Genomic DNA, 20,053 nt, shown 5'->3' on the forward strand with positions numbered 1-20,053 from the left:
CCAGCCCGCCCCGTTCCCGCCTCCCCGCCCCGGTTCCCCTCAGCCCGCCCGGCCGGGGAGGAGCCGACCCGCCTGCGGCCGCCCCTGCGCTTCCTGCGGCCCGAGGGGGAAATGTGACCCGGGGGGACCCGCAGTCCCGCTCGGTGTCGGTGGGGCCGCCCCAGGCCCCGCAGCCGGGATCAGCCCCGGTTGGAACCCACAGGATCACAGAGTCACAGACTGGTTGGGGTCACCAGAGCAGATCACACAGGAAGGTGTCCAGGTGGGTTTGAATGTCTCCAGAGAAGGAGACTCCACAGCCTCTCTGGGCAGCCTGGGCCAGGCTCTAGCACCTCAAAGGAAAGAAGTTTCTCCTCATATTCAGATGGAACCTCCTGTGTTTCAGTCTGTGCCCGTTGCCCCTCATCCTGTCGTTGGGCACCACTGAACAGAGTCTGGTCCATCCTCTTGACACCCACCCAGAGATATTTATAAACATTGATGAGATCCCCTCTCAGCTTCTCTTCTCCAGGTTGAACAGACCCAGCTCTCTCAGTCTCTCCTCATAAGAAAGGTGCTCCAGGTATTCTGAGGTGGCACCTGCCCATGGCAGCCTCTCACCAGAGCCCACTTACTGCTGAAATTGTGATTCTTCTATTTATTTATCTATTTATTTTCCACGATGATAATCTCTTCCACATCCCAGCACCTCACACAGAAGCACAGCCCCATTTCTGTGGGGCGCAGCCATGGTGAAACTCCTGCAGGGAGCACTGCTTGCCTGGCTCTGACTTAATATTGATCATTAATACTGATTATTATTTATCCTGTAAGTGCCGAGGCTGCGATACAGCAGCATCCTTGCCAGCTTTGTGGATCGCTCACTCACCTGTTAACTAGCAAAGGATGAGCTGCAGATTGGCAACAATTGATGTATTTGGCCTCCAGTGCTGACAAGGGCGGCTGAAGTGAAGAGGCCTTGTCCTATAGTTTCTGTAAGTCACTGTCGGGTGCCAGTGATTACACATCCCTTACTCACTGAATTGTTCCTCAGGGTCCTTTTTCTTCATTTTACAGCTCTCATAATAAGAAGAAATGCCTTAAAAAACCCCAACCCAGAAACAAACAAAAACCACAAAACCACACAAACAAACAGAAATAAAAATAATAATTAAAATAAATAAACAAGCAAACAAACCCTGCTTGGCTCCCTGGCAGGGGTCTCCAGGCACATTGTGTAACTCCACCAGCTCTCCTGGGCTGGGAGAGGATGGGGAAGAGGATGCAACAAAGAGCTGGTGATGACTGAGGATCCAGGTTTACAGAAACAAATCACTGCAGCTCGTCAAAATACCTGAATTGCAGCTTTTGATGGAGCCACACGGACTCTGAGATGCTCACCAGAGATTAAACACTATACTCTGGCTTTATTTCCATCCCCTCCAGGCTTGTGGGTCCTCCACATGCAATCTGCACTGCCTGTCCGTGGGAAGTGATGCGGATTCCCCGGGTGATCCGCATGACACATCGTCTCCTGATCCCTTTTCCGTGCAACGAGGGCTCCTTCTCCCAGCTCAGCAGGCTGCAGCTCGCTTGAAGAACCAGTGACTCATCTCAGAGGGCTCGTGTTTGGTGGGAGAAAAATGCAGCCAAAACTTTGGCTCCTGCCCAAGGAAAACACTGTTGTTGGCTTGCAACAGGTATGCCATAGAAAACAAAACAAAACAAAACAAAAAAAACACAAAAAACCTTTCTTTGTCATGCTAGAAATGGACGGATTTTACAAATCCAGTTTATAAAGCTTCCCTGTTTGCCTTTGCTTTCATTTGGCCAAGGACAAACAGCACAGTTGGCTTCGCTTTTGTTTGCAGTCAGGTTTCCCCCCACAATTGTCCTGGTTGACGTGAAGCTGGGCCAAGTCTGGCAATAATGACATCCTCTTAGAGCTTACTCAGAGCTGCTAGACAGCCACCCACTCGCTTTGTGACTTCAAGAGATCTTATTTAATGGGCGTGCAGGGGAGAGGTGCCCTGCTGCCTGAAAAGGGTTTATTTCCCATTAGCAAGGCAAGCTGGTTTCCACTAAACAGAAACCTCTGCAACATGAATAAAGATAGACCTGCTTTTACCCAACATTGTACCCTTTCTATCACATCCTTGGAGGGCAGTTTTGTAATGTTTTGTTTTGTTTTTTTTTACTTACACAGTTGTTTCTCCTTAGATTCTGCATGTTACATCTGCTTCTGTGAGACCTTGTGAAATCATCCTCTGAAAATACGTGCTTAGGAAAAGCGGTGGTGAGAAGCACTTTGTTCCAAAATTAGAGATCAGGAGACCTGGCATTGTGAACTGCGGAATCTCCACTTGCCTGGATTTTCCATTCAGAGGAACACAGTCAAAAAGAACAAGAGCCTTGTGTTTTGTTTGTTGCTTGCTTGTTTTCTTTTTTTTCCACTGACACCTGTCTCTTTACTCCAAGAGGGTGTTCCAGCTTTCCATTCTCCTTTTGGGAAGCAGAGAAGCTTTGCCAACAGGCCCTGCACTACCAGCCATCTTGGAGGGGAACAAGCTTTGCCCCGGATTTCTTTTCTTTTAAGTATGTTCCAAGAACCAGCTTCCTTCCTGGAGCCCTGCAGTTGTCAGGTAATTCATGGGATATGGCAGAAGGTCTGTGAACTTTGATGAAGTTCCACAGGGGACCGCTGATAAAAGAATTGGATAGCCAGGGACTATCCAAATGTAGGGACCAAGCTAGAGAGTATCCAGAGATGGCTTCTTGCAGTGTGGAGAGTGGCATGTGGTGCTTTTGTTTCTTGGAGACAACCTCATGGGATACCAGGTCTTGGAGAGATCTCAACTCCCAAGGTAATAATAATTTAGTGGTACTTTTCCCCTTGCTGCTTTGGGTGTCCTTTTTCACTCATTAAAGCCATTTATCGTCTCTTGTTTATTCCTGGAGTTGAGTGTTGCAGTCAGAAACGTCTATTGTACCCATTTTGGATAATGGAGTAATAGAATTGCAGCTCGTTGTTCCTGCAGGAAGTTCTCATTTTATGGCTTATGCAGAACAAATCTTTTAGAAAGAGACAGTTTTGTGACGGTACAACTGGAAGTGGGCCAAGCTTCCCCTCTCCTCTCCTCTCCTCTCCTCTCCTCTCCTCTCCTCTCCTCTCCTCTCCTCTCCTCTCCTCTCCTCTCCTCTCCTCTCCTCTCCTCTCCTCTCCTCTCCTCTCCTCTCCTCTCCTCTCCTCTCCTCTCCTCTCCTCTCCTCTCCTCTCCTCTCCTCTCCTCTCCTCTCCTCTCCTCTCCTCTCCTCTCCTCTCCTCTCCTCTCCTCTCCTCTCCTCTCCTCTCCTCTCCTCTCCTCTCCTCTCCTCTCCTCTCCTCTCCTCTCCTCTCCTCTCCTCTCCTCTCCTCTCCTCTCCTCTCCTCTCCTCTCCTCTCCTCTCCTCTCCTCTCCTCTCCTCTCCTCTCCTCTCCTCTCCTCTCCTCTCCTCTCCTCTCCTCTCCTCTCCTCTCCTCTCCTCTCCTCTCCTCTCCTCTCCTCTCCTCTCCTCTCCTCTCCTCTCCTCTCCTCTCCTCTCCTCTCCTCTCCTCTCCTCTCCTCTCCTCTCCTCTCCTCTCCTCTCCTCTCCTCTCCTCTCCTCTCCTCTCCTCTCCTCTCCTCTCCTCTCCTCTCCTCTCCTCTCCTCTCCTCTCCTCTCCTCTCCTCTCCTCTCCTCTCCTCTCCTCTCCTCTCCTCTCCTCTCCTCTCCTCTCCTCTCCTCTCCTCTCCTCTCCTCTCCTCTCCTCTCCTCTCCTCTCCTCTCCTCTCCTCTCCTCTCCTCTCCTCTCCTCTCCTCTCCTCTCCTCTCCTCTCCTCTCCTCTCCTCTCCTCTCCTCTCCTCTCCTCTCCTCTCCTCTCCCCTCCCCTCCCCTCCCCTCCCCTCCCCTCCCCTCCCCTCCCCTCCCCTCCCCTCCCCTCCCCTCCCCTCCCCTCCCCTCCCCTCCCCTCCCCTCCCCTCCCCTCCCCTCCCCTCCCCTCCCCTCCCCTCCCCTCCCCTCCCCTCCCCTCCCCTCCCCTCCCCTCCCCTCCCCTCCCCTCCCCTCCCCTCCCCTCCCCTCCCCTCCCCTCCCCTCCCCTCCCCTCCCCTCCCCTCCCCTCCCCTCCCCTCCCCTCCCCTCCCCTCCCCTCCCCTCCCCTCCCCTCCCCTCCCCTCCCCTCCCCTCCCCTCCCCTCCCCTCCCCTCCCCTCCCCTCCCCTCCCCTCCCCTCCCCTCCTCTCCCCTCCCCTCCCCTCTCCCCTCCCCTCCCCTCCCCTCCCCTCCCCTCCCCTCCCCTCCCCAACTACTTTGCTGTGATGGAAGTTCAACAACATACAAACACCACCATTTTTTGCTTCCTTAGGCAGAAACAGGCTGTGATGAGGCACTGAGGCAAGAAAAGGCAGAAGTCTTCCTCAATAGTGACAGTCCACGTTCATAAGTGTCTGTGCCCAGCTTCACTAATGATTCATGACACCATCCTCATTCAGATGGTGTTTCACATGTTTAAAGTAACAAATTGGCCTGCATAATCTCTTTCATTTTTGGAAGCAATTCCCAGCTGTTGCTTCTTTTAGGTCTCTGTGAGAGTGACACCTTTGCATTGAGCTCGTCACGCATTAAATGTTTGACATTGTTATTTGGTGTTTTACTGGGTCTGTGTCTGAGCCCTTTACAGAATCTTGACCTGTGTCACCGTTAGCTGTTTTCATAGAAGCATAAAACCTCCACGATCAACATAGAGTCAGAGACAGACTGTAGTGATTCTGTTGCCAGCCCTGCTGTGTCCAACCACGCGCTCTGATGTTTCTTTGACTACAACAAGCACAATCTCATACTCCACCTAGATCTATCTTTCAGCTATTTTGAACCTCTGGTGACAGTGAGAACCTGCCTTTCATGCTGAGAGCTCCCATTCCAGAGACAACGCTTTGATGTTTTGATGGCAAAAGGCCTGGCACTCTCTGCTGAGCTGGAAGCAGAAGGACACAGCCCTGTTCACAGTTCAGTTTACTGCCTGCATAGAAGCAGCCACCGTTCTTACTGATCACAGACTTTTTCCTGGTGACACTTGTCACACTTTCTCGTTTGGAGGGGTCTTGCCAGCAGGTACTGCGTGGGGACCATCTGGCCTTGGTTCTGCTATGATCAGTCTTGTAGGAAAACATCCAAACTGGTTGCTCTTTGTAGTTGAGCTTGTGGCCACTACTCATTAAATCTGTCATTTCTTTTTCTGCCTTTCAGCGGTGTTTCCTCCATTGGGAACCTAATGATCATCTGCCAGCTCTCATCCACCTACAATTATTGGACCTGTCTGAGGTTTGCCAAGGGGCTTAAATACCGGTTAGCATCTAGTGTCAGCTTCTCCTTATGGCTGTCATATGGGTTTGCAACACTCTCTCACCTCATTTATATGATGCCCTCAAAATACTAGAAAAATATATCTACCCAGGTAAAGGGTCAGACATAACTGCAACTGAAGTAGTTACTATCAGTTAAGTGTGCTCACGTCCTGATGTAATTCAACATGGCTTCAATGCAGATAGCTAAGGATTTGCTTCAACTCTCAGTTGGCTAAAACTGTCAGTTTAAAAGGCTTTTAAAGCAAACACACAAAGAAATGGTGGTTTTGTGGTCACAGCGAGACCTGGGAACATCATGTCTTTGTTATGTTCTGATCCATGCCTCTCCCCGTGTTCTTGGAACGGATCATTTCAACCCTCTATCTACAGCAGAACTTCTGCTGCTGTCAAATGGCTGTAACATCACTCCGCTATCGCACAGGGCGTTTTGAGCGTTGACTGCCTTCATATTAGAGACCCGTCTCTAACGATGCTAATAAAAGCACAAAGTGTTCTAGACAATAACTTTTATAGAACGATACAGTCATCTTAGATGCTTAAAAACAGAGATCTAAATGTTACTGTCCACTGGATTAAATTGATAGTCACTAGGTCATTTCTGACATGCAGGCTGTGATGCGAGGACAAGAACTGCAGCCTAGATTAGTCTCGGTGTCTGCCCAGCTTAACAGCAGGTCTACAGCAGACACATAGAATCATCGAATGTCCTGAGCTGGAAGGGACCCACAAGGATCATCAAATCCAACTCCTGTCCCTGCATAGGACAGCGCCAAAATTCACACCATATGAGCACTGTCTGGAACAGAGGAAGATGTTAGAGTCCTGCCACGGATGCTGAGGAACAGCTGCCCTATGCAGCATTTTCTTCTTCACATTCCCCTTGAACAGAGGTTGGTTCATGTTGGGTTTTGTTTTAAGGAAGCAGTAGTTTAGCATACAGTGTTTCTGGGAATCATAACCACTTTTGCTGGGTAGTCATCATCAGAAGGAAATACCTTTATAAGGGCCCCTGCAGAGGTTTCACATCTATTAGAATTTCCTCTTGGAGACATCTCCAAGGTCATCATGGTCCTGCAGCCTCCCTGTCCTCCTGCAGAAAGTAAAGGTCTTTGCTGGAGATGGGAGGAACCAACATTGACCAAGGATGTGCAGCATTGATCCTGATCCCACAGGTGACACTGGCATCGTGGTTTGGTCACATGTTGCCAGGGGGAAAGGCAAACGAATGGAAACAAAAAAAGAGTTGAGAAAAAAGTCTTCACTTTCTCCACTCCCCCCCAAATCGTATTTATTGTGGTCCCCACCAAATTACACCTAAAATAGCTTTTGTCTGTTGCTATTTAGTCATTTAGGTTGGATCTACCAGCTGCATTAACTTGGCCCTATTGTACTATTGCAGCTGGATGGTTGCCATCCTCCCCTCATGGGTTTTCTACAGATCTATATTTCAAAGTTACAGCTCTTGCAAAGCTCTGCTGTGTGAGTTCAGACAAGCTAAAAAAAATTAGTCATGTTTCCTCTGGCCGTGCTGCTTTACTAGGCTTCCTATTTGCAATCAAATTATTTTTAATTTTGACCGTGGTCCCATTGTTTGCCGGGAAGATAATCATCTTATCTCGCCGCCGGGATATTTCTCTCCTTTCTCATGTAGTTTCAGATGGATTAAATAAATACTCCTTACACAAAGCACACCAAGCTGGGCAAAAGGGCATTTCACCATTGCTGGCTGATCTGAAATTTAGGAAATGTCTCTCTTTTGGAAAAAATACAAGATTTGGAAGGACTCGGACATGCCATGATGGCAGCTGTGCTAATTGTATGCACTCAGTTAACTTATCCATCTCAGAGCAACTTTATGGAAACAGCTGGGTGAAGCTAAGAGTTCATAAGTGACACCAGCTTGGCTTGTCGAACAAGGGTCACAGATGACAGTTGTCTGAGTTTTTGGTAAGGGAAAAGCCAAAAAATATCTGACTGGTCCTGTGGGACTGTTCTACTCCTTCTTCTCAGGTGAAACCATACGAAGTCCATGCAGGGAACAGGAGATCCCCACTGTGCCATCCATCTGATGAGAAGGAACCACCCATGGATGCTCTTCTCTTCCTCTATGTGTCTGGAGATCGTATCAAAGGGACTTAGATGGGAGCAGGTCAGTTTGCTCTATTTTGAGGTCTGATTTTGAGTTCTTTTCAAGGGAAGGGTAAATGCCCTGCAAAGGTGAGCAACCAAATGAGGAGCATCAAGCATCTCTGAGACCTTCCCAGTTGTTCCAGTACCCCCTCCATGGAGGAACTGGCTTGTTAACACACAAGCGACAGTCGCACAATGGGAAGTGTACGGGCAAGTGACCACTCAAAACCAAACTGCTCTGTTTGGTGTTTTGTAACCTTCACCCGTACACACTTTCCTGCTGCTGGATGCTGAGCGGTTTACCTCCAGCTTCCTAATTATCGAAGCGCCGCTGCTCGTATTTTACCGCAGATGAGGAAATGAGGACATATGGCTTTTGTGATAAGAGATTTATGTGAGCTGTCTGTGCAACTTTCTATACAAGTCCATTTAGAAAACAAAACATATGTAAACAGTCAGGTTTTGATTGTTTCAGTGATTTCTTCCCCCTCATGACAGATGTAAAGGAAAAGATACAGGTTTCCACTTGATACGTGCAGATAAGTTTATGGCCAATGGGACAGATCCCAGCTTTTCGGTAAATGAGGCTCTACTTCCCTTGATTTCTGTCAGCTAAAATCCAGCTCCACGTGAGTGGATGGGAAGGAATACAAACAAACTCAGGCACGATGGCTGCTCCTATATTACTCACTGTCAGCTGTAGGAGTACGAATATGCCAGAAAGTTCTGGTAGGAGCTTCTTTGTCAAGAACGCAGTAGAGAGTGCAGAATGAAGATTGTAATGGCAGCTGTAATCCAGTGATTATAATGGGTGGCTTTGACTACACCCCTGGAGGTTGTTACCATTAAAATCAGGAGGGGATTAGAGAAATAGGGTCATACTCTTAATGAGCAAAATTCAATTGAAGTCAATGGTGTCAACGAACAGGGCAGGCTGGATGCACATACCCAACCCATGTCTGGACTCTTTCAGTCACAGAATCACAGAATCATTTTGGTTGGAAAAGACCTTTAAGATCACCAAGCCCAAAAGTAAACCTAACACTGCCAAGTCCTTCTCTTATCCCTTAGACTCTGCTCTAGAGGAGCCAGTTGCAAGGTTAAGAATCTTGGTTCTTTTCAGGAAAAGATCAAGATTTTCTCTGAACTTTCTTGGAAGGTGGGATGGAAAAGCAGGATGTCCCCTGTGATTTTTGGCTTTCTTGCAGTTTCAGCTGCAAATGCCACAAGGACAGTATTTCTTGTGCTGTTTTCCACAATATTCAGGTGCCAGATGAGCTGATAAATATTGTGGGATAGATCTGACCTTACTTGAGAAAGTCTAAGCTGGATCTGTTTGTAGATCACTAGTATAACTCTCCAGGGCTTTCAGCTTCACACCTTTCGCCAGGGTGATATATAGAGTTACCTTGCAAATACTGTTTGGATGACATGAGTGTCCGAATCTCCATACACATACGAAGAAGCCTCACAGAGAAATGCTCTCCAACAATGTTTGCTCAACAACCCAACCAGAAATCAGATCCTCTTCACTTTCACTTTGTCCTTTTTGGAGATGTTTTTCCCTCTGTTTGGGCAGAAGAGGTGAGTCATGGAACAACTATAGTGTGGAAACTCACATTCAGATATGAAAGCGCATGTGACAGCTACCAGGAAAAAAACAATCATCCACATAACTCGATCTCACTGTATTCACACCCAGCTTGGAAGAAATACAAGTGAAAACCTGTTCCTTTGGGTGATCGCCATTTCTGGCTGCTGCGTGCTCTTACCTTCCTCTGTGTGTCACTCTGAGCTTTCAGTCGTTTGTTTCTTAAGAGCCAAAAACTCTCTCCTGTCAGCTGTGTACAGCGAGCTGGATGGACACAAAAGCTGCCTCGGAGAGGGCTGGGGTCACCCCTTTGCTCTGACCCCTTCACAGAGCAACTGTCTAACGCCCCAAGACGGGGTGTTGCGCCAGTGCAGGTTTAGATTGGGTATTAGGAAAGTTTTCTTCACATAAAGGGCTGTCGGGCATTGGAACAGGCTGCCCAGGGCAGTGGTGGAGTCACCATCCCTGGAGGCGTTTAAAAGATGTGTAGATGAGGTTCTTAGGGACATGGTTTAGTGCCAGATTTAGGTTAATGGTTGTGCTTGAGGGTCTCTTCCAACCAAAATGATTCTATGATTCTGCTCCTGAGTGGGTGAGTGAACCTCTGCTCTTGGGTCTTCATGCTCTGAACCCACTCCTCTAGGACCAGGCCTGCATGTTTTATCTTCAAGTGCAGGACTCACCCTTTCCTTTTCATATATGGTTGCTGCTGCTGCCACCTGCCTTTTACGCTGGAGTGGACACTGGAAATATCCTGTACCCCGAGCCTGGGCAGGAACCCAATATTATTTTCTCAGCCCAAGGAGGTTCCCATTCCTGGAGACATCCCAGGCCAGGCTGGACGGGGATCTGAGCAACCTAAGCTGGTGAAGATGTCCCTGCTCATGGCAGGGGTGGCACTGGATGAGCTTTGAAGGTCCCTTCAACCCAAACTATTCTATGATTCTACAAACCCAAGGTCTAACCCACGAGGTTAATTTGTTGAGTGGGCAGAAGGCGTTATCTGCTGTTAGTGAAAATTAAGTTTTCGGCCACAGAAGAGGAAAGGTTTCTGAACTTATCAAGCTGCAGAGATCACTTGTTGCTCTTGCCTGGTTGCTTTCATAGAGCAGATCTTGGTGTCTGCCCTGCAGAACATATGGTCGTATAAGCCAGGGAGCATTTCATGTACCACAAGAGGAAGAGGAGCATAATTGTGAAGTGTGCGGCGCCTCAGCAACAGGGATCTGAACCTAACTCTCACCCTTCTCAAGCATTCCATGACCTGGTTCTTGTAAAACAGAGGCAGAGATAGAGAGGAATGTCTGTTTCCAACAAACCTCTGTGTACATTCAGGCATGTTCTTGGGCCAGCACAAACCCCTTGCTGATGCGTGTGGTCTGTGGATCCTGACCAGGTTAGTCCCCAAATCGCTCAGCTTTACAGCAGTCAGAACACGTGGGAAATGGGGGAATATTTAAGCAAAATAAACATGACTTCTCTGCAGGTAATATCATTTGGATGGACATGGGAATAGCTCTAGCCTACTTTTTCCACCTGCTTTTCCACAGCAAACAGCAGACTTGCTGTTAATCTTGGATGAGGAGACGCTGCAACCGCTGCAGATCTGCCAAGCCCAGGCGCTGCCATGCAGAGATTTCGGCATCCCAGGCTTGTGTCTACGTGCTGAAATCCCACCCAAGTCCATTCCAACTCCAGCTGTCTGCTCTGAAGCAGCACACATTTTCTGAGTGAGTATTTGGTTTCTTTTCTTTACACCAAGACGGCATCATTCCTTTACAGTTTGCAATCTAAGAATAGGAATGATTTCACCCACTGTCGATGTGCAGCCATCTCGATGGGAGAGAAAGCCTGACAGACGTCTCACAGCGCACAACGGCTTTATGTGGCCGTTTAGGACAGGAAGCAAGAAAGGATATTATATCAAACAGAAGGCATGGGAGAATTTCAGGTTAGACGGAGCATACTTAGTCACAGAAGAATTGGGTCAGTGCTCTGGGACCTGTGTTCACTTCCTACAGGAACCCTAACTGAGCCCAGAATAGCAGCAGTTAGGTAAAAGCCAGATATCTTCCCTTTTTTCCCCCACAGCAAATACTAATGCTTGCGTCATTAAAGGAGAAGCATAAATAGAACAGCCTGGGGCTGAGATTTGCAAAGTTCTTGGTCTGTGGATGAACCATCAGCTTTTCTTATAGCTCACTATTACCCACTTGTGCCATCAGACTTTTCACTGAAGATATTATTGGGATGATATAGTCCTTCATATCCACCATGTAGACTAGTCAGCTTTGAAGAATCAGAGCACACATCTATACATTTTATAGATGTGGTGAGTGCCAAGATGGGACCAGAGTCTTTTCAGTGATGCCCAATGACAGGATGAGGGGCAACAGGCGCACACTGAAGCACAGGAGGTTCCATCTGAATATAAGGAGAAACTTCTTTGCTTTGAGGTGCCAGAACCTGGACCAGGCTGCCCAGAGAGGTTGTGGAGTCTCCTTCTCTGCAGACATTCAAACCCCCCTGGACACCTTCCTGTGTGATCTGCTCTGGTGACCCTGCTTTAGCAGGTGGGTTGGACTGGATGATCTCCAGAGGTCCCTTCCCACCCCAATCAGTCTGTGATTCTGTGACAGTTTGACACTGTTTTGGAAAAGAAGAGAGAGTTTGGCTGTAAAAGGTAGAAGGCACACCATGCCTGTTGGTCTCAGGGGCAGAGAACAGCCCCACATCTATTTTATTTCCCCGTATGGAGCTGCTACAACCACCCTCTGCAACACACTGGTTTCACCAGTGCTCTCCACTGGGCACTTTCTCCCAGGTTTTTGCTGCTCTCCAGAAATGTGATGAACGCTGTCAGCCGACTTTTGTAGGAAAACACATGAAGCTATGGGCTGAGCCACACACCTCCGTCTGTTCTTCTGCCAGGCTTCATAAATGTTTTCAAGAGCAACTCGAGGAGACAGAATATGGGGGCAGATCCTTCGCACACCCATCAACAGAGAGCTGTTGACATCAATGGAAACAGGCTTCGCACACATGGTGATTCTTGCATTGTTCAGGAACACCCTGGAACTGAAATCCCCGCAGTGGGATTCCTGGGGCATCAAACACGTTCAGAAAAGAAAAAACGCTTGGAAGGGGTTTTCAGCAGTAATTGATGCTTGCCTGAGCGATGCCCATTAAAACCAGGTTTTAAAGGAGCTGCTTGTCACTTAGTGCCTTGTAATACCTGAACATGAAGTGCTGTGCCCGGTTCCCAAGGTAAACACATGTGATTTATTTCAGAAAGGCATCTGCAGCGCAAGAATTCATTACATACATCCCAGATGGGCAGCAGCCAAAACATTTCAAATGTGCCAAGTTCCCGGAATGTTATTAAAAAGCTGTAAGAGTTAGAGGGAAGGTGCAGAGAAAGGCAACCTCCTTCCCAAAGCCAGGTGGCTTAGGCTGGGCTTACGCTGCTTCCCAAACGGATGAGGCAAGTGGGAGTCAGAGGTTCCTTCCAGCAACAGCTCGGTCCCTCTGGATGCCTCTCCGTAAGCTACAAAAATATTCTGAGGAGGGGGAGGGAGAGAAAAAAAAGAGTGAAACCTATTCAATTACATCAAGACCATGAAGGGCCCTAGGAAAATCATTTATGGAGTGAGGGAACTTGGAGCAGTTTGGGCTGGAGCCATGTGCTGTTATTTGGTATATACAGAATTGGTTTCTATGGATTTTATTAATAGGTCACGCGATTGTATACGAGGATGTGAGATTTGAATCTCTCAGGAGGGGTCCCTGGTTGGGGTTTCCATTGCCTTTATAGGCCACGGCTCAAAATTTCTCGCAGCAGCAAGTCCTGAAAAACTTGAGAGGAATGAGTCCTGGCTTAAGATTCTGACCATTTTTTTCTCTCCCCCCAAAAAATCTTGAACTGACTTTGTTCCTGTTCCTCTCCACAACACATTTACTAAATGGAGAAACAGGGAAATAATCAGCAAAATATTATTACCTACTTTTTTCCATTGTGTATATGAATTTTCTCTGTTTCCCACCAGTCTAGTACAAAACCCAGGTCCAACTTCTATCCGTCTTTCAGGCACAAGGGCCTTAGCTCAGGGGTGAGTTTTGCCTTCATCCCTCCCCATAAGGAAACTCAAGTCCAAAGGCACTTGGACACATGAAGGACGCTTGGGACAGGCAGGTGTCAATTGGGGCAGCTGAGAGGTGGCTCTGCCTCTCATGGGGAGCTGCCCGAGGAGCTCTGAGCTGCTCTGGAGGGGAAGCTGGGACAACTGGTCACAGCCCAGGAGCAGCTGAGAGCTTCTCCCTGCCCTTTGGTCTTAGCTATGGCTTGTTTTTGCTTCAGTTCCTCCCAAAAGAGGCAAAACCAAAGCAAGGTATTCGAGAGCAATCCCTTCATGCCATCTTCACGTCCTGGTTGCATGGAAAGCTGGGTGCTGCAGAAAGCTGTGCTGCGGCCAGGTGTCATCAGCTTCTCCTGTGCTTCAACTCATGTGCTGGCCCAGGTTGCCCAGAGAGGTGGTGGATGCCCCAACCGTGGAGACATCCCAGGCCAGGCTGGACGGGGCTCTGAGCAACCTGAGCTGGTGAAGATGTCCCTGCTCATGGCAGGGGTGGCAGTGGATGAGGTTTGGAGGTCCCTTCCAACCCAAACTGTTTCATGATTCTATGAAGCCCCATCTCCTGGAGTCAGGATGTTTCAACACTACATTTCATCATCTGTTTTTTCAACCCAACCCTAAACAGGACAGTTTGGTCCCAGCTCCCGATTTCAGAAGGTCCCAGAGACTCTCAGCAAGAGCTCAAAAGTCAACTTCCATCTGAAAGCAAAGGCAGAGGATCTCAAGGGTGGGTGTCAAGAGGATGGACCAGACTCTGTTCAGTGGTGCCCAACAACAGGATGAGGGGCAACAGGTGCAGACTGAAACACGGGAGGTTCCATCTAAACATGAGGAGAAACTTCTTGACTTTGAGGTGCCAGAACCTGGACCAGGCTGCCCAGGGAGGTTGTGGAGTCTCCTTCTCTGGAGACATTCAAAGCCACCTGGACACCTTCCTGTGTGATCTGCTCTGGTGACCCTGCTTTAGCAGGTGGGTTGGACTGGATGATCTCCAGAGGTCCCTTCCCACCCTGACCAGTCTGTGACTCTGTGATCCTGTGTGATCCAACCGGGGCTGATCCCGGCTGCGGGGCCTGGGGAGGCGGCACCGATACCGAGCGGTGCTGCGGGACGGGCTGCGGCTCCCCCCGGGTCTGCGGTGCCCCCTCTGGCCGGACCCCTCTCCGCGGGGCCGCCCCCCAGCGGCGCGGCGCGGCACCTCCCCCTCGTACCACCCGCTCGGTCGGTGGGGGGCGGGGTCGTCTCCTCTCGCCCCGCCCCCTCCCCACTCCGCCGCCACCCCATTGGCAGTGGGGGCTCCTACGTCAGCGCTTCCTCCCGCTTTTGTGCACCGCCCCGCTCCCTGTCGTTCCCGCTGCTGAGCCGAGCGGAGCCGAGCGCAGCCGAACGGAGCCGAGCGGTGCTGCCGCAGTTCTTCGGCATGTTCCTCCGCGGGTAGCCGCGCTGCCGGACCGGTAAGTCTCTCCTCGGGGCCCGGGAGCTCCGCGGGCGGTAGGTCCCCGCAGCGGTGCGAGGGTTTGTTTCGTTCTTCTAATTATTTTATTGTATTTTTTGTTGTTTTTTCGCGGCGGTGACTGAGAGTTTTGCAGCCGGTGGCGTTTCTTCCTTTTCCTTCACCTTCTAATCTTGCAAGTCCCTGCGGGCAGGTCTCTCGGTGAGAGGTCTGGGGAGCTGTGGGGGGTCGGAGGGGCTCCCCAGGAGGGGGTGTGGGGAGCTGGAAAAGACCTTGCCCCGCTTTGGGGATTTACCTTCCCACGGCACAGCCCTCGTCTTGTTTCATCGTGCTCGGTTTCGGCTGCATAAACTTGTTTTTCCCAGCCTGGGGCAGCCTGTCCCTGACAGCGAGCGCCGCGATTAGACCCTAACACCCAGTATCGGGGTGCATTAAACTATGGGTTGTATGGGTACATTACTGGCTGCAATCGCTTGCATCCTGCTTCGGTGGAAAGAATCACATCCATGCCAGGGAGCTGCGCGAATGCCCGGCCAACCCTCACCCTCCAGCTTCACTGTGAGCAAAGTCCTCCCTGTACAGAGTGTCCCAACTGGTGAGGATGGGGAGGAAGGCTCTGCGGTGGGCACGGGCTCCCATGGGTGAGGGGAAGCAGTACCCGCATGGCATGAGTGACCTCAAGTTGGACTTCCACCTGGATGGAGCAAGCGGCTGTTGTGGGGAACCCCGTCATGACTCGGGGTGATGCTCCGGGAGGATTTGTTCTGCTGGCACCGAACTTCAGCCCTCCCCGGCTGGGTGCGGAGCGGCGGTGGGAGCCATGTGCCAATGCAAGTGGGTGTGCGCCGGCAGGCTCGCCAGGTTGTGCACGGCGGCCAAAAACGTCTCTCTGCCCCTGATGCAGTTTGGAGAGCAGTTTCCCCTTTGGCTGCTGCTTTTATCCTCAATTCCTGTCTTGTAATCCAGTGGTTTTTGGAAGTAGAGCTGCTTCTGTTTGGCGCAGGGTCCGCATGTGTTGCCAGTGCATGGACTGGAAATCTGGGCTCACTTGGGAATTTGGAGGTTTGGGATTTGTGCAGCGTTTAAGTGATCCCAGGGATTTCCAGGGTCAAGCGTTTTTGCTTCATCAGTGAGTGTGAGTGGTTTGAGAGAATTTCCTTCTGTGGAGCCTTGTGAATTCATTTCCAGTCTGACACATGCGATTCGAAGCTCTGTGCAGGATTTGTGCCCGGAGTGCACCTCTTGGAGCCTGTTCCTCAGGAGTGTGGGAGATGGGGGCTTGCCCATGACTACCTGTGCCTTGTGATAGCTTTGTCAGACGGTCCAGTTTCCAGAACTCTTAATTTGACCTTAATTATAACCCAGGGTTCAAGGTTTCCCAGGGCTCTTGCAGATTCGGGGCATGCCTCTGCAGCAGAAGGAGGGTTTCATGGCTTGTAAAAGCTCTTCTGTTGGAGGGAGGACATGAGGCTGGATGGGCTGCCAGCCTAGTGGGATGTGTATTTAGAGGCTCTTTTATACCTTCCTTGTCTAAACTGGTTTTCATATTGAGGCTTTTTCTATGGGTCTTAAATCTCCATCAGAAACCCACAGCTCTGGTCAACGTGCGCTGATGGGTCACGCATTTGTTTTTTGGGGGCTGTTAAAGAGTTGTAGTCTGGAGTTTCATGCAGCACGGAGAGGACTGCGTTGTGAAGAGCCAGCGATTGCAGCAGCTGGAGGAGCACAGTCCTTTCTTCATCCCTTCTGAAATGTCGCTATCACTTGGTGGTGCTTTGCTAATTTGCTGTGCAGCTTGGACTTGAGGCTTTTTCTGAATTTTCCCATTGGGAAGATGCCAGTGAGGATGACACGGTGTGTCCAGACCCCGCTGGAGCAGGGGGACAGCAGCTGCGGCACTGAGGGTGATGTGTGTTCAGCCCTGCTCCCCCAGCTGGACGTGGGCACCTGTGTGAAAGCTGGCAGGATTTTCTGTACTGGGTGATCTGACCCTGCTGTTGGAGACCTGTGGGTCGAGGCTGGAGGGAAGTGAGTCAGGGTTTGCTGTTACAAGGGAAATCTTTTATTAGACTGCTCGGTGCACGCAGGCTGGCTTTGGAGCGTAGATGTGGTTCTTACGGTCATGGTTTAGTGGTAGTGTTAGGTTAACGGTTGGACCTGATGATCTTGCAGGTCTTTTCCCACCAAAGTGATTCTGAGATTCCATGATAAGCCTGTTGTAGAAGCAGCAAACCTCAGAGCCGAACATTAGGAGAGACCAATTCCTCCTGGTTTACCTTGGTTCTTCTAGCCAAGGAGATCAATGGAAAAGGGAGGAGGGAAAAAAGTGTTCAACTATGGTTCAGCCAGATCATCTGATCTAAGGAAACATGTTTTCTGTACAAATCTCTGGACTCTTTTAGATCCCGAGATGCAGCACAGGAGAGGAACACGCACCCCATGTTCCAGCCTTTCTCGGGGTGGCTGATGGACTGCAGGAGGCTGCTGGGCTGCGTCACCTGCGGCCCCTGCTCTGCATGGAGCACAGGCCAAGCGCGATGCGCGCAGAAATGTGCAGAATGTCAGCTGTGCACCGGGGAGATGGAAAATGCATTACGGAGCCACAAGAAGAGGAATATGGAATTCCACTTCTGAAATTTATGTCCTTGGGGCACTTCTTAGCAAAGCTATAAATGGCTTGCTGATCCTGAACCTGGCGGGTTCACCCTCAGTCCCCAGACTTTTTTCTTAGTTAAGCTTTGCAAAGGGAAATGGGTGACTGAGAGGTTTCAGTGGGTCCCTCCAGGGAGCAGTTCGCCATCCCTGCGTGTGGCCACGCATGTTTTTCTTCTTGGTGCCTTTTCTTCCTTTGAATGTGATTTGCCGGCATGGTGAGTGTTTTCTCACGCCTGAAACACACTGTCTGTGGGCTTGCCCCATACCCCATACAACATGAACCTCTGTGTGATGTGGTTATCACTGCGGTGAGCATCATACAGACAAGCGCTTTTCTGTCCAGAGGTGTGGGCGAGCACGTGTGAGCATGGACATGTGGGCATTATTTGTTTTCTGTCTGTCCTTGCAATTCTGATCTAGTCTGGCCAAGTTATCTTCCTGTTAGTTGCTAAAATGCCATCAGTGTCCAACGTAATCAGTCTGTCCCAGCTCATCTTTAGTTAAACAGGAGAAATTAAAAGCAGATGAATTTAAAGCTATTCCCTTTGGAACATGGATTGCATGGAAAAGGAGAACAAGGAAAGAATGCTGCAGTGGGGCTAGCAAAGAATTTTGGGGCTGCAGGCTGGGGGTACATGGCTCCCTGCTTTGTTTCAGTGCTGGGGCTGTTGCTGCAGGAGCTTTCCCTGGAGCCACAGGACTTGGGGACAAGCTGAACCCAGGATGGTGGAAGATGCAGCATCCTGTGGAGGATTTTAGCCCCAAACTGGCTCACCTGGTGCTGCAGTGGTTGTGGTGGAAGGGTTTGGTGAGCTGGGGGTGTCTGTTCGCAGTCGAGCCCTGCGGCTGTTTGCAGCTCCTTGCTCTGCTTCCCTGTCCCTATGACCCGGTGTGGGGGCGTGCTGTTGGTTGTCATCACTGTGTCTGGTCTCGGGTGCCACATTCTGTTCCTGGAGCACTTGGGACACCTGTGAAGGATAGCCAGGGGGTCTGACCTTGGCTTTCTGAAGCTTTTAGAAGTCAAGGGTGACTTATACTCCACAAAAGAGGTGGATTCAGCTCCTAAATGCATTCCCCAAACACTTCTTCCTATCCTGGAAGATCCTAATGTAAATGCTAGCAGAAACCATGGAATCACAGAATGATTGGGGTTGGAAGGGACCGCTGGAGGTCATCCAGTCCAACCCACCTGCTAAAGCAGGGTCACCAGAGCAGATCACACAGGAAGGTGTCCAGGTGGGTTTGAATGTCTCCAGAGAAGGAGACTCCACAACCTCTCTGGGCAGCCTGGTCCAGGCTCTGGCACCTCAAAGGAAAGAAGTCTCTCCTCATATTCAGATGGAACCTCCTGTGTTTCTGTTCATGCCTATTGGTCCTCATCCTGTTGTTGGGCACCACTGAGAAGAGACCACAGGACTTTAGTTAAAATATGTAGTAGGCTGGCGCCTGTCCTGCTCTCCTGAGTTACAACCCAAGTTGACCACCATTTTATGCAGAACCAATTGTCACTTATGTGAAAACTCCCCTTATTTTGTACTCTCAGCTCTCTGCAAGATGATCTGGAGCAGCCTTGGGAAGGAGAAGCCACAGCAGCAATGAAACCAAGGGTGGAGCTGGGCCAGGGTTTGGCTCAGCACCGTAGAAGCTGCGCGGGACAAAGTCCGGTTGGCAACATGCGTTGTGTGCCGTGCCTGGCGCCGCGGGCTGGATCCTGGAAGGAGTTGGTTGAGCTGCTGCGTGGGCTGTTGTGTAAACAGTGTATGTGTGACCAGGTCCTTGGAGGGGATGGGAGGATGCATTGAGTGTTTGGGTAGTGGTTAAACACCAAATTGCTTGAAGAAATAGCCTTAGGTGTGTGGATTAAAGGCATCCTGCAAATCTACTATGGCCAGGAGCTTGCATGCCAATGAACAGAGAGTCATTTGATTGACAGCTAGATGGTTTGGAGGAAAAAAGACTCTAAAATTCCTTTGGGAAAATGATTTGTGACATAGAGTCTTTGCAAAGGAGGTGGGAATGTCTTAAATCCAGCACTGCTGAAGGTGTTTGTGGCCTCTGTGGTGCTTTGGGTGGTCCCGCGCTGCTGGGCCTGCCCTGGAGTGATTGTGTTTGTCTTCTCCATGTGAAGGTGTTTCTTGCACAGTGGCTTACAAGTGCCTGCAGATCCTCAAGGGACTGCTGAAAGTTTTGCAGGTAACAGTCATCAGCCCAAACATCACGTGCAAAACAAACCCTGTGTTGTGCTGCGAGTTGTGCTGCTGCTGGTCTCGGTGCAGGGGTTTGGAGGAAGGTGCTGCTTCTTTGGAGTATCTGTTGAGGCCCGTCCTTGTTGAGGTTGTCATCCTTCAGTCCTGAAGGGGTCAGGTGGTTGGATTAGTTGATTGTTGTAAATCGTTTCTAACTGGACTGTTCTAATCTGCAGGTGTACATGGAAGTCCATCATGATGAGGATGGTGGGTTACTTGGATTGCTTAGTGCTTTTGTGCTACAACCTCAGCATTTTTGTGGTTGAGCAGAGGTCAGGTCATCACAGTCTAGTTGTAAACTGGAAATAGTACAGCACCCTCTGTGATAAGAGCCTAAAAATAATCTAGCAGAGATTTGATCTCTTTACAGTGAGCTGTTTGCACCTTTTGCTCTACAAGGTGGCAGCAGTAATGCTGAGGCATGAGGAACCTGCAAAGGGTGGTGGGCACATTTCTTGAGAATGGTGAAGTCTCACTTCTGG

General features: G+C 49.9%; 1 protein-coding gene and 1 long non-coding RNA gene across 7 annotated transcripts in view; both read left to right on the top strand.

Annotated features, from left to right (window-relative positions):
* Positions 1–66: 66 nt before the first annotated feature.
* On the top strand, positions 67–7,412 carry LOC139827305 (uncharacterized). Its single transcript, XR_011737802.1, has 6 exons — positions 67–262; positions 1,426–1,679; positions 2,200–2,621; positions 5,245–5,343; positions 5,973–6,253; positions 7,374–7,412. It is a non-coding gene; the product is annotated as an uncharacterized lncRNA (long non-coding RNA).
* Positions 7,413–14,554: 7,142 nt separating this feature from the next.
* The window catches only part of LOC136098650 (mitogen-activated protein kinase kinase kinase 3-like), an 88,619-nt gene continuing 83,120 nt past the window's right edge, over positions 14,555–20,053 (top strand). For 5 of the 6 annotated variants that reach the window (XM_071805366.1, XM_071805363.1, XM_071805365.1 and 2 more), the window contains exon 1: positions 14,555–14,671. The gene's annotated coding sequence lies outside the window, so the exon portion shown is untranslated. The remainder of the gene's footprint in view (positions 14,672–20,053) is intronic. The other variant, XM_071805367.1, reaches the window with a different exon arrangement.

Source organism: Patagioenas fasciata, chromosome 2 (assembly GCF_037038585.1).
Source record: "Patagioenas fasciata isolate bPatFas1 chromosome 2, bPatFas1.hap1, whole genome shotgun sequence".
In the NCBI taxonomy this organism is placed as follows: domain Eukaryota; kingdom Metazoa; phylum Chordata; class Aves; order Columbiformes; family Columbidae; genus Patagioenas; species Patagioenas fasciata.